Source organism: Paramormyrops kingsleyae, chromosome 3 (assembly GCF_048594095.1).
Source record: "Paramormyrops kingsleyae isolate MSU_618 chromosome 3, PKINGS_0.4, whole genome shotgun sequence".
NCBI lineage: Eukaryota > Metazoa > Chordata > Actinopteri > Osteoglossiformes > Mormyridae > Paramormyrops > Paramormyrops kingsleyae.
This window is the reverse complement of record NC_132799.1, coordinates 20,262,165-20,273,763: the sequence shown is the minus strand read 5'-3', so window position 1 is coordinate 20,273,763 and position 11,599 is coordinate 20,262,165. Positions and strand designations below refer to the sequence as shown.

The following is an 11,599-nucleotide window of genomic DNA, read 5'->3' as shown; positions in this document are numbered from 1 at the left end:
TCCATCCAGTTTCAGTAACTACTTATCCTGTTCAGGGCTGCAGAGGGTCCAGAGCCTGTGGGTGCAAGGCAGGGAACAATCCAGGATGGGGCACCATCCCATCACAGGGCAGACTCCCGCAGTTTGCTGACTCCAGTTAACCACAGCGTGTTTTTGGACTTGTGAGGGGAAACAGGAGTACCTGGAGGAAACCCCATGCCAACGGGGAGAACAAACAAATTCCACACACATGGGGCCATGGTGGAGACTCAAACCCTGGTCCAAGAGTTTTGCTTGTGTAACTGATAAAGAAAAGTGCTTGTGTGACAGTGAGAGAGAGAGAGAGAGAGACTTTGCACCAGCCTTTATTAAGTCAGTCAACAACAGAAAAAAACCCTACTGCAACTTCAAATCGCAGGATGGGTCGTTATCACAAAATCAGACAAACGGAAAACAAAGTAAACAATCAACCACAAAAAAAAAACCAAGAGAAAATTACCAGGGCAACAAACAAAAAAAACCATACGGCGGGCCAAGGAAATAATCGACAACTTCAAGGCAATATTAAAACTTCAAGATTAAGTCCCCATCATGGGTCAAGTGACATAGAACCCCACCATAACCCCACACCTCAGAAAAAGTCACAAGGTTGTGAGTCACCCCGAAAAAAGCATGGTCAATTTTTATGCGGGCTGCCACCAAGCCCTTCATCATGAGGGTAGGATTCGTCGATCATGCCCCCTTCATTCTGTTCCTCCAGGACAGCCAGATACTCATCTTAGCCTGACCCAGCACGAAGTTCAGCAGAGAGAGAGAGAGAGAGAGAGAGAGTACAAACGATTAACATTAAGACCATACTTGACATTGCCACACTATTACAATACATGCAACTGTGGAGAACTATTGACAAAGCTGGCATCAGTCCAACCTGCTATGCTGCCTGCCGGTACTCTTTAGGTACATTTAATGATAAATAACTGGTCGCTTGAAAAGCGACCATTTAAAACTAGCTTCCCTAACACTGGCAGTACTGAAGTGGATCCTCATATCTGGGGATAATTTGGTAGCATTGAAGTTCAACAGTTGTATCACCTGCCTGGTTTCCTCCACGTCTGTCCAGCATTCCCCGATTCTCTGCAAAATACAATAAACATTAACTATTGCTGTCAAACTGTCAGTGTCTCTATATAGTACACTATGTTGTGTACCGCATTGAGTTGCTGAAGCAGCTGGTTGAACTTCTGCAGGAGGTTCTTCAGTTGTCTTTGTAGAAGGCTCTACAGCTGTCGTTGATCTTATAACTGTTGTACATTCTGCTGTAAGCCTTTTCACTGCTGCTTGGGTATTTGTAGTGCTGCAGAATTGTGAACTTATGGGAGTTTTCTCATGCCTTGCAGCACTGTAGCCAGTTCATGGCACTCTGTGATGTAAGGTTACTGCAAGATATGCATCCATATGAAATGAAGTCCACATGTCTGCTGTCAGGCTTACAGCTGATGCCTTATGTCCTTCCACCTGGGCTTTTTCTTTCATGTCTATGCATTGATGAGGCGTTATTGTTTGCTGAGAGAAAATCAGGCACTGGACCTTACATGACAAAATAATATTCATGTATTATTGCGAGGAATAAGTACTTTAGAATTATGATGCTATTTTTATGATATACCATATTTGGAGATTGCACAGCGAAATGTTCCCAAATGTAAGAACAAATCCTTTCCCTAGATTATTCCATTACTATCAGTTACAATATCTTGTGTGTGGGAATGCCACATACTAGTTTGAACCAGTTTTAGCTGCTTCTGAATTATTACTAACAGTCATGAGCGTCTGTACAAAAAGAACTTACACACGTCATTTGATCACGACTTTAGCACCCCCAAAACAAGCATCAAATCACGATTTGGGCGACACTCCTTTGTAGTTTTCAAAGCAGGTTCTGGAGCTTCAGGTTCTCCATCACAACACTAATTTTACCTGCGGGCAGCGCTGCATGTTGGACTGATGACAATGGTGTCAGAAGTGGGATTGGAATTGTCATATGACGATCTCCAATACATTGAGCAAGGATTCCAGCGGCCATCGTGGGGAGCGCCTGAAGAGAACATGAATACCCCAGGCACCAAGCAGCGTAACTTCCTGGGAAGACCTGATGGTGCCAGCGCACTCCGCCCACTCCGCCTTCCGGCAGAGCGAGCAGAAGCAAGCACACTGGCACGAGAGAGAGGGACAAAGTCTGCGGTGAAGCTCCCGCACTATGGAGGGAAGACGCCCCTGGACACTTACCTGGTCCAAGTACATCTAGCTGCCTAGCACAATGGCTGGATCAAGGAGGAGATGGCGGTGCACCTAGCATTGGTGCCGAAGGGGGATGTGCTCCAGGCTCTCCTCAGCCTGGCCCCCGGTGAGCAGCAAAATCTTGCCGCCTTCAAGGATGCGCTGCATCCGTGGGAGCAGAGAGAACCGAGCTGGCAAACCAGTGAAGGCGTGATGGAGAGACCCTGGGGGCATTTGCCACGGATCTCCACATCCTTGTATGGAGGGGCTTCCCCGGTGCCGTGCAGGTAGAGCTGGCGTGGCAAGCCTTTATTCAGGCACTAACACCAGGGCAGCTGTGCCAGCACATCCAATTGCGGGCGCCGGCCTCGCTCACTGTAGCCCTAGTGGAGGCAGAGAGGGCTGCGGAAATCCTTTCGCCATTGCCAATATCAAGCTGGCCACCAGCCCCACTGTGCAGGAGTTGCACCTTGCGCGCCCGAGGACCCAGATAGCGAGGAGGAACATTGTGTGCGAGTCACGGTGGAGACACCGCCCACCAGTGCTACCGCTGCAGAGAGCTTGGGCACTTTACTCACCAATGCCCAGCCCCGGCACCACACGCAACGCACGCCAGCCAACAGCTGCACCTAGAAAGGCTTGGCGAGGCTACTGGTCTGTACATCAACTAGCTGGTAGCTGAAACACCCTGCCGAGCGCTGGTGGATACGGGATGCACCATCACTTTGATCTGCCTGGGTACCAGCGAAGCCGCGCCAACCGGCTGGTAAACAACCGATGTACAGTTGACATTGGTGTCTGGCATGTGCATGGCCATGAGGAGGAAGAGGCAGCTGCGTGTCTAGCTGGCCGAACACACCATATTGCAGGACGTCTGGCTCGCCGACATCACCGACCCCTGCATCAGTGGGCTGGACTTGCTCACTCGACTGGAGGCCCCCATCGACGTGACGGGGGCAGCCCTCCACTTCAGCACAGAAGTGGTGGTCCTCCAGCACAACAGCAGCTGCCGGCGAGAGAGAGTGAGGAAAACCACTCGCTGTGGGGAGGGGGCAGCTCATAGCACCAGGGGAAAGAACATCACCAACACAGCCCCAAGGCCTGCCTCGATCGCGGAACACAGCGACATTGCGGCGGGGGCATCTCCCGAGACGGTGCAAGCTGTACAGGAAGTGTGGCAGTTTAGCGGCCAGGACCTGACGGCGGAACAGCGGAAAGAGCTCCAGACTTTATTGGACTCATTCCAGGACATCTTTGCCGACAGGGACAAGGATTGATGACCCACTTCCCTGGTGCAGCACCACATCGAAATGGGGGATGCCCTACCCAGTCGCCTGCATTCGCACAGACTGCCCCAGGCGAAGCGGAAGGAGGCGGAGCAGAGGATCAGAGAGATGGCAGCGGCAGGAGTCATTGAGCCGTCCAACAGCCCATGGGTGGTTTCAGCAGTCCTTGTTGCCAAAAAGGATGGAACATAGAAGTTCAGCGTCGATTACTGATGGTTGAAGACTCCCACTCACTGCCACGAATCAATGATGATGCACTGAACTACATCGCTGAGTCAACATGGTTTAGCACCCTGGACCTCTGGACTGACTACTGGCAGGTTGAACTGGCCCCAGAAGCTCACCCCAAGACTGCTTTCTCCATTTCGGCCTGTGTAATGCCCCAGCCACGTTCGAGAGTCCTGTCCCACATCCTCCTGTGTTCGGTATGAATTTTTTGTGCTTTATCTAGCGCTTCATTTGTACTTTTTTTTTGTGATACAGTAATCCTGGCCTCTAAGAAAGTAAGCAGTGATAGCAGTAAACTGAAGTGGAAAGTAGTGAGAGTAACCGTAGAACTTAAAATTGAAATTATAGCGAGACTTGAAGGTGGAGCACGTGTGTCTACTCTCTCCTCAGAGCATGGGATTGTCATTTATTTAATGTTTATTGCTTTTGTATGTGTGATTTTTCATTTGTGTATTGATTGTCAATGCTTTATATCAGGGGTCGGCAACCCTAGGCACGCGTGCCACAACTGGCACGCGGAGGAATTTCGGGTGACACGCTGACGATGATCACAATAGAGACCTGCACTCCCGTGGGAGTACCGCGGGACCCGCGGGACCCAACGCACCGAGTGCGGCGCGGGACAAGATTTGATGGGTGAATGCGGGTGCGGGCGGTAAGGTCCTCATGTATGTGCGGGTTGCGGGAGAATAGAATTAATCGCGGGACTACCGCAAAATGGAATTATCTTAAAATTAATTTATTAAAAACAAGTACTCTATTATTTATCTACTGCACAAAAGCAACAAGAACGACTAAATTAAAGGCTAACGCTCTGAAGCAGTATTAGGCCAAATTTTTTTTTGTTTCTTTTCTGTTTGACCACTTGAGAAATCAACGTTTATTATTATTTTGTTTCATTGCAATATTATTAGCCTATTTCTAACTGTTCTGAGTGTATTTCTATGTTCTGAAAAGCTCCTCGTTCGTGTTCATGTTCATCATTCCATTTAATTAAACTCAAATAAAACGAAACATATTTGTTTATTTTCCATTTCTTTTTTATATATACTCAAAAGGGAAGCAAGTGAAACAAATAACAGAGTAGCGGGAAGAAGTGGTAAAAATAAAACTACTTATATGTTTACCTGCGGGATTTTGCGGGCGGGAGCGGGACAAAACTTGAATACTGCGGGCTGGAGCTGGAGAAAATAATATATATTTTTTCGCGGGAGCGGGACAGAATCTTGCGGGAGCGGGCAGGAGCGGGACTGAAAAATTCGTCCCACGCAGGTCTCTAGATCACAACCCTAATTATTAAACACATGAAAAAAAATTCAGACGTCTTCTATGATGTTGAAATGTCATTGGCTGTTGCTTGGCGCGCCTGCTGCTTTGGTTTGACTACTCGATGGTAGCCCCGCCCCCCCGTCGTTAACATGGCACACGGACTAACAAGAAAATATATAATTGACACTCCATGTCAAAAAGGTTGCCGACCCCTGGGTTAGAGGGTACTTTTTGGGTCTAGATCAACAAGGTCATTCCCATCTGTAAACATTCATCTTATGTGCGGACACATGTTAATTGTTTGAGAGTTAATGCATCAAAGCTATCATGTAATATACAACCTTTAGGTGGGTGTTTACCCATCAAGACATTAAGTGACTCTATGTTAGGGGTAGCCAACCTCAAAGGGCCAGTGTATATGCAGATTTTTGGGATAACATTTAGGTCAGGAGTTCAAACCCAGGTGTGAGGACTCTTTAGCCAATCAGTCCTCTAATTAGTAATCTAATTAGGGAGCTGCAGCAAAAACCTAAAAACAGGCTAAACAGCTTAACATACAGCTCTGGGAGGTGTTCCATGAAGCAGGATTTATCAGTTAGCTGGGTTAATTTAAGCTTGAAGTCATGATTATCCAATAAGAGTTTAGCTAAGGAGCATTCCTATTGGACAATCCTGACTTCAATCTTAAATTAACGCAACTAACTGAGAAATCCTGCTTCATGGAACATGCCCCTGGAAAAAAATTAAGAGATCACTCCATTTTTCTTTTAATGTGCATTTTTAAATCTTGGTTTAATTCTGGTTCTGCTGGCAGGAGGCTACATGGCAGGATGCTTCCAGGCTCAAAATTTCAAAGACAGCAGTACACGTGAACAAGGTGAAACAGGAGATACTGGAAATAACCAAATACCAGCCAGGTAGAGGGTGGAAGCGACTTTCTAATGGCAGCGATGACCGTCAACTTATCAGACAGTTTCTCATGAATCAGAGGATAACATCAAATGTCCATTAAATAAAAAGGAACATTAAGTGCAGGTGTGAAGTGCACTGCTAGGACAGTTTGTATTAGACTCCTAGAAGCAGGACTGAAGTCCCACAAAGCAAGGAAGAAGCCCTTTGTGTCAGGGTCAGCCTCCCGCTGTGGTCCTTTCGTGCCCCTTCCCCGTTTGACCAGCAGGTGGTGCTGGTCATTCCATCCTTCACGTCAGTCCTTGTTCTCCCCTATCTCCTGTCTGGTCTCGTGGCTCAATGTATTTAGCATGTGCTGTCTGTTTGCCCCTCGGTCCTGAGTTCCCTCTTGTCTTGTGTTCGAATCCCACCTCCTCTGTCTTTGTATTTAGCTCCCTGGTTTTTTCCTTTGTGCTTGTTAAACCCTGGTGTCTGATTTAGTAATCTGTTTTGGTTTTGTTTCTTGTTCCCCTGCCTGTGTTATTCCTATGTACTTCCCTAGTGTTGATATATGCATTCTTGGTTAGTTCTTAGTTTCCCTGATTGTTAGTTTCTTTGAGTTAATTGGTTTCACCTGTCTTGTTTCCCTAGTCCTGGTTAATCAGTCTCACCTGCCCTGTGTTAGTCATTACCCCTTGTAGTATATTAGTTCCTGCCTTTGTTCTGTTCCCCGCTGGTTCATCGCGTCGCGTCTTGTCTATATTGTGTTCCGGTGTCTATGTGTGGTTGTTGCTTGGCTTATTTAGTTTTGGTTAGATCTGTGTCCTGTTTTCCTTCCTGGTTTTTGTTTGATAATACTTAGTCGTAGTTTATTCCCTTTAGTGTTTGACCCCCCGTGGTCCTTTTGGTTTTGTGTTTGTAGTGTTTTCTGTTTTATTTAATAAACCCCGTTTTGTTTGCTGGAGCCGCAAGTGGGTCGTCCGCCCCTTCTTTGTGTACCATGCCTCGTTCCCGTTCCCGTGCCATCTGGATCCATGACACTTTGTTAATGAGAAACAGGAAAGAACCAGGCTTCAGTTTGCAAAAAAATATATTAGTCACAGATGCACACCCATAAATTGAGAAATGAGTGAAACAAAAAGTATCCTGTGGTCTCAATTTTTTCCCAGAGCTGTACACGAAAAGAGGTTGATAAACTACCGGGCTGTGTAGGGCCATGTCAATGCAGAAGGCTCACCATCTGTTTAAGATGGAACTGGATCAGCACAGCAGAAATGGAGTAATAAGGTGAAAACACAAGAGTCTGCCAAGGAATTTCCCCATATAGACACAAAAAAACACCAATGATTAACCACAAGGCTTCCTGTTCATACATGTTGCACACTGCACGACCAAACATGCTTATGGTATACTATCCACCTCACTTGAACATTGTTTTTGACAAAAGCGTTTGCTAAATAACTAAATGTAAATGATCCTCAAATGTTGGTAAGTTTTTTCTCCCATAGTACATGTAGTTTTGGTGTATTATTTGCAGTTTATGGTTTAAATTTACAGATGTTAAACTGATACTTTAAGTATGCCTGGGTAATAAAACAGTCATTAAATCTACAAAGACAAAAAAACCCTGACACATCAGCAGCAGAAAAGGTGTTTTTTAAAAAAAACAAAAAAACAAAAACAAATGTCCTATACTATGCTGTCATCTACTGGCCAAAATGAAGAATTCCACTTTGTATTCAACTGCAAATTCTGCCTGATGTCTTCAGGTGAGAGGCCTGTAAATACCTGCAGCTGTTTCTGTGCATGCATCAGACACAGAAATTGCTGTTTTACTATGGAGGGTGATTTGTGACAATATTCATAAATAAATATGTAGATGGGGTGACAGAACGATCATCGGCCACCAAAACTGGCTCTTGGTACATGGTGGGAAAGGAGCCTGAACTGGTAGAGAGGGGCTATTCCACTCTGGAGGTGCCCATGGTGAGTGGTGCTGGGCAGGTGTGGGGCTGGTTTGGTGCCAGTATGTTGGAGTTCAACCCGGTGAATGAGAGTGTCATCTCCCTTCAACTTCGAGATGGTGGCGGGTTGTGACTGTTGTCTGTGTGTACCTGCCAAACAGCAGTTTGGAGCACCTGGCCTTCCTGGAGACCTTGGATGGAGTGCTTGCTCGTGGGTAATGCCAGTGAAACCTGGAAGGGTGCGATTGGGAGGAATGGCCTGCCTGATCAGAATCCGAGTGGTGTACAGTTATTGGACTTTTGTACTAATCACAGGTGTTCATAAGTGAACCTGGCACCAGGACACCCTAGGCCACTGTTTGATGACCATTTTTGTCAGGCTGAAGAAGGAGGCCTCCTTAGCTAGGTGAGCCTGTGAGACTCCTAAAGCATCTGACAGGTACCAGCAGACCAAGCAGAAAGCAGCTTTGGCAGTTGCTGAAGCTCAAACTCGGGTGTGGGAGGATTGTGCACCATGGCCTGAATCTGTAACATTTAACGGTAGCGGTTATCATTTAAACGGTCATTTAAACAATAATTTTAACAACAATTTAAATTATTATTTAAATAATTGATTCAAATTATAATTTAAATAAACTTTTAAATTATATTTATTTATCGAATTGAAAAGACCCTCTGTACTTTAGAAGTCAGTTGCATTTATACAATAATATATTAAAAGGCTCCATGTTACCAATATGTATCTTAATATACTTTTACAAATACTGGCACAGCCGAACCTTTTATTTTTTATTATTTACACTGACTAAGTCTCAGCTCCTTTAAGCTTTGCTTCAGCTATGAGAAGTTGAGTAATACCAAGAAATTGTTTGGAGGCCCAAGCTCGGAGAGGAAGGCAAGGGCAAAGAACAAAATGCATACTTTGGCAGAACCCCACTCTCTGCCACACATCCAAGGGATTCACATCATCGTTAACAAGGTGATGTCTGTCCCTCCACAGTAGGAGAAGTACGAACAGGGGTTGGACAATTAAACTGAAACACCTGGCCAATAGTGTTTGAGGCTGGCCTGGTTGCCAATCTTCACTGATTGCACATTCCATTAGTAAGAGCAGAGTGTGAAGATTGAATTAGTACAGCAATAACACAGCTGTACATAAAATATACATAAAATGTACATAAAAGTTTTTGTGGTATATTGAGAGCCATGGTATCCAGGGTAATGTCGGCATACCACACAAAGCACGGACCATATCCAACAGGATTAACTGTGGATGCAAGAGGAAGCTGTCAAGGCCCACTACTTGTTCTAGATGGGTGTGTCACTGCCAATGGCTACCAAACCATTCTGCAGAATCATGTTCAATCAATGGTTCATACATTGTACCATAAGGGGGTGCTGTGTGTCATTATGATAATGCACCAGTACACAGCAAGACTGGTGGCAGAGTGGTTTGAACATGAATGTGAAGTTGAACATCTCCCATGGTCTACACAGTCACTACATCAGAATTTTATTGAGCTGTTTTGGAGGAGCGAGTCAGGAAACATTTTCCTCCACTAGCAACACATAATGGTCTGGCCACTATTCTGCAAGAGGAATAGCTCAAAATTCCTCTGGCCACTGTGTGGGACCTGTATCTTTCATGCCCAAGATGAATTGATGCTGTTTTGACTACAAAAGGAGGCCCTACACCTTAATCAATTATTGTGGTCTAAAACCAGGTATTTCAGTTTCATTGTCCAACCCCTGTAGGTGTTGCAGACAGGAGGAGTCAGATGAGGCTCCTTCACGTTCCCAAGGACCCTTTCAGCTACATAGTGCTGCATGGCAGCTACTGTACAGGTATGCTCTCCGTCACCTTTTATTCTATTTAACTTGTGTCCTGTATTTTCTATGTTGCGTCACAGTGCATCATGACCGCAGATGTGAAGAGAAATGTGACTAATGACGTGTTTAGAATTTTGCACAAAGAGTGAATGAGATCTTCAAATTGTTTCTGACTGTGTAAACATTGTTTAAGGTTTTGCCCAAACAGCCAAATAGCCAAGTTTTGACAGTTTCAGAGTATCAGGTTTAGTGTGTTAGGAATTCAGAAAGATTGTAATTGGGGTATTGCGACTGCTCTGCCTGTAGCTAAAACTGAAAAAAAAGTCACAATGCATGCCAATAGATTAGCTTGTCTGTTCTTGACATTTATACAGGACAATGAACTTTGGAGTGTGACTTTTCCCTCACATTATTTACTATTAATACAATGACCGATTGACTTTATATTGATTGGCGCCTTTTTAATGAACAGTGACTAAAAATTATGGCTCTCGGCTTTCCACATAAACAGATGATTTTGTTAAATGAATTTTATACGATTCCTCAAAACATAATTGTTTACTCACATTAATATGTAGTACTTTCATAACACTTTAGAAACTCTGTTAACCCTGGAATTTATATCTATTTAATTATATTTTCAAGTGTTAGCTCAAGGTTCAACACGTCGATGGTGGCTGCTTTTGTGAGATTCAACACCAAATAACTTGATACAGAGGGATTATACTTTGAATAAAACAAATGGGCAGATCCTGTGAAACACAACATAATTTCTGAACGGTAAGAATAGTTTAAACGAGGATGTTTTTCAAAACCATAATGCCTCAAGTCAACAAATTTCAAGGCTAGAACAACCACACTTTAAAGCTCTTTTTCACCTGAGTCAGTCACTGACCTTAGCAGGACCTTTTAGTGAGATACAATGCTGGGTGCCTCCTGGCTCCGTACACACTGACATACACAGCAATGGGCAGCCTATCAGAGTCAGCCAGCATCCCTGGAGCAATTAGCATTAAGAGCCATGCCTAAGGGCCCAATGATACAATTAGTCTGCCATTCCCAGAAACTAAACCGATGACCTTTCAAAGATGGACACAGATCCCTAACCAACAGCCACCTGTAATAGGAAAATCATACACTACATAAAACATCTTTAGAGGACGGCATTGATCACTTCGGAAGGACAGTGTCACAATCAGTATTTGGGCATACAAAGAATATGAATTACAACACTGGCTGCCCTCCTGTGAAGCTGATTTTAATGACTGAACTACGCATAAATAATGGTGTAAAACATCACACAGGATATATACAAAGTCAAAATGGATCTAGACATTATAGCCTAAATCATAATTTTGATTTAATTTTCTTTAAGGAAAATTGAAGTGTACCAGTGCTACAGATAAGCTAAGCATAAGCTGAATCATTAGTATTCTGTGAACTAATCTAATGTTTGCAGATAGGATTTGGGAAGCTACAGGCAATAAATATGTGTGAAAGTTATTACTTTGAGGCTAACTAACAGCATTGTAAAATTAAGAGAGGATTACCCCATTAGAAGGACACAAAATAAAATCATCTCCCGGAATTAAAAACCCAGTAGTGCCACCTGAGCACACCAACCTGGCACCAGGACTGCTTGCTTCTCAGTAGAGTCCAACATGCATGTGGCCCGTGAAACATTCAGTTGGAAAAGGATCCCTCTCAGGGTCCAGCTGAAGTTTATCCAAAGTCTGCATTAGCGAGATGTACATTATATGGCCAGAAGTATGAGACACCAGGTGGTCCAACATATTGTTCAAAAACCAAGAGTATTACCCTCTACTCTTCTGGAAAGGCTTTCCATTAGATGCTGGAACATTGCTGGTGAGTTATTAG

The 11,599-nt window shown here is 44.4% G+C and overlaps 1 long non-coding RNA gene across 1 annotated transcript; it reads right to left on the bottom strand.

Annotated features, from left to right (window-relative positions):
* Positions 1-328: 328 nt before the first annotated feature.
* Positions 329-3,441, bottom strand: LOC111839757 (uncharacterized). Its single transcript, XR_002837180.2, has 2 exons — positions 1,072-3,441; positions 329-762 (listed from the first exon to the last, which is right to left on the bottom strand). It is a non-coding gene; the product is annotated as an uncharacterized lncRNA (long non-coding RNA).
* Between the last annotated feature and the right edge of the window lie 8,158 nt (positions 3,442-11,599).